The sequence below is a fragment of the Coffea arabica genome, chromosome 6e (genome assembly GCF_036785885.1).
Source record: "Coffea arabica cultivar ET-39 chromosome 6e, Coffea Arabica ET-39 HiFi, whole genome shotgun sequence".
Classification (NCBI taxonomy): domain Eukaryota; kingdom Viridiplantae; phylum Streptophyta; class Magnoliopsida; order Gentianales; family Rubiaceae; genus Coffea; species Coffea arabica.
This window is the reverse complement of record NC_092321.1, coordinates 51,849,640-51,852,621: the sequence shown is the minus strand read 5'-3', so window position 1 is coordinate 51,852,621 and position 2,982 is coordinate 51,849,640. Positions and strand designations below refer to the sequence as shown.

General features: G+C 38.0%; 1 pseudogene; it reads right to left on the bottom strand.

Annotated features, from left to right (window-relative positions):
• Positions 1 to 1,135: 1,135 nt before the first annotated feature.
• LOC113693259 (protein VAPYRIN-like) lies at positions 1,136 to 2,735 on the bottom strand (annotated as a pseudogene).
• Positions 2,736 to 2,982: the final 247 nt, after the last annotated feature.

Below are 2,982 nucleotides of genomic sequence, written 5' to 3'. Positions count from 1 at the left end.
ATATTAGATTCAATTGAATTTGTACTTAACTGATGTTCAACTTATGTTAGATTAAAAGTATCAACATTCGGAGAATTTATTAGAAACAATGTCAAAGTTCTAATGGTTAATCAAGACAGTGAAATATATTGTTACTATGAAATAGTAATTTGTGATGGAGTTAATTAAAGGATTAATTTTTCCTACACTATTAGTATTGGATGAATGACAACTATGCAAAATTTGAATTTGAAATTTAATTTTTGCACACATGTCATGAATCCAACGATGATAGTATATACACTGTCAGTGTAGGAAAGATTTATTCTTAATTAAAAGGGCAAGAAAGTTATATATTGTTAATCTATAGTCTCCTGGTACTACCTGGTAGAATAATATACACACGTATATAAATATATATATATATAATATAAATATGTGTGTGTGTGTGTGTGTGTTTGGAATTTGAAAAGTGGGGAGGGTGAAGGGAGAATTGAATCTAATACACAAGACCATAAATGAAAAGACCGATGAAAGAAGTTGGAAAACAGTCAAAATATGTAGTTTGTTTTGATATTTAATGGATTAAGGAAATTTTCTTTTGGACTAGTAGACAAGATACACTGAGCACATATTATTTCTAACTTGAAAACGCTTTTTGATTTTTCGATCAATAAAAAAACATGTAATGCAAAGTAAGTAGCTTAACACCATTTTATCATAAATTAGCAACACCACAAAATTTTCTGGGTAAAATACTTATAATGTGTTGAATAAGTAATGAAAAAAGGGCCGATGTACACTTTTAGTAATTTAAGTACTAGAGTCCCAATAACTTCAAAAAGAATATTCTATAATTTTAAAAGATGTAAATTAGGAGACGTTTGGTTCGAATTCTTCAATCACAATCACTATTAGTATGATTAATTAGTGAATAGGAATGGGTTTTGAGTTATCATACATGACAGATGCAGATAAGAACTTCGATTTACATCTTCACATCATTATATGCATAATAAGAGAAAAATAAAAAATTACAAATTACAAATTTCTGTAGAAAGTTATAATTCAAAGAACAAATCATATTAGTATTTGTGCAAGATCTTGTTCCTCAAATGTCTTGTCTGAGAAAAAAATTGTTTAGCACATGGGTAACCTAAACCACAGCCATTGAAGCAGTAGTGCGATCAAAGATGGCTTCATGAGCTCTTGCCCGAGTAGGTGTCTTCTTTATTGCCCCAATCTCCAATTTTTTTTTTGCAGACATTCCTTCGGTGGATGTAAGTTGATTTACTTTAGTAGTAGAACTCATCTTTGCCACTCCTTCTCGTCTGTCTCCCTGGTTCATGAGTATTCTAGCAATACCTGAATAATGCAGGGAATCAGCAATTTGCAAGGCTGTAACGCCCCTGTTGATCCGGCTTCAATCTCAGCTCCTTTCTTAACCAGCAATTCAATAACTTCAACATGGCCTAATCCCACTGCACAGTGCAATGCAGAATAGCCATCTTCATCCCTCACATTGATGTCAATCCCATGATCAAGAAGAGTAAGGACAGCATCCACTCTTCCCTCGAACGCTGCTCGATGCAGGGCTGTCCAGCCATGTTGGTCACTGCCATTGATGATCGCTCCATTTTCCAGCAGCCTGTGGATTGCTCTAGCTTCTCCTTTCCGTGCTGCTACACACAAACTGTCTCTTAAGTGAAGTGCATTGAAAAGCCGAGTATGACCATGCTCAGATCCTACATCATAGGCTGTTTTTCCGCCCTGTTTTTGATATACTTATTTGCACCATTCAACAATAGCAGCCTGACCACTTGTTCGTCACCTAAACCAGCGGCAATATGTAATGGCGTATTGCCTTCACTCCCGTTACATATATCTACCTGCGCACAGCTTGCCAAAAGAAGCCCAGCACAATCTGTTTGGCGTTCTTGAACAGCCAGGTGTAACGCTGAACTGCCATCTTTGGATGATATCGTCAACATTGGCTCCTTTGAGTAAAAGAAGCCTTAAGATCTCCAGATGTCCAGCAACTGCAGCAAGATCAGTAGGTCCCCGGGTGGATGATTTGGACCGCTCCATGCTAGCCTGATGAGCCAATAAGAGCTCAACAATCAGTGCTTGCCCTGAAGCTGCAGCTTCTTCCAATGGGGTAGATCCTGACCAGCTCCGAGCTTCAGCATCTGCATTAAACTCGAAAGTCAATTGTGCGAGCTCAGGCCGGAATTGAGCTATAGCCAAATTGAGTAGCGTTTGACCATTTGCAGCTACCGAATCTGCTGCCATGCATGTGAAATCTCTCTTTTCGAGTACTTGCCGAATCTCATCCATTGAACCTCTAGAAACCAATGGAGCCAGAACCAATGAGCCAACAAACGTGATCTAATCCCACTATCAATGAACACCTGTTTCTTTTTCGTGGTAAACCAATTGTTAGGACAGAATTGAATGTCGATGGCGGATCCTTAACCGCTGCAAGAGAAATGAATCATCTGAATAGGGAAGGATTCAGGGAGACTTGAATTGGGAGGTCTGTGACAGTGATCTTCACTGAAAAAGTCAAGAGAGGGGTGAAATGATCACTGATTGCGGCGAACTGTCTACCGAGTTTTGTTCATCGGTTGGAGCCTGAAAGCCACAGGCACGGTGTACATAACATTCCGCAAAGTAAGCAAACCATAGCATTTCTGTCCAGGTTCAATCCTGATTGTCACAGTGTTTGATGGCTCCAAACTTATGAGCCTATCCATTATCTTTTCTCTTTTGCTTTCTCTTTTTTATGCTCAATTTTTTATACTGTTAGCTGATCAATGGTAGAAAAACAAAATCTATGGTTAGATACTCCATGTACAATCTTGAAATTTCTCTTAACTTCATATACATTTTGCCAATTCTTAATTTCTGAGATTCTTAGAAACGCAAAATTGAATGCCTCCTGCTTTGAACATGGTTCAAAGTTGCGGTCGCGGTCATGATCATGGTCTAGACCGTTTCACA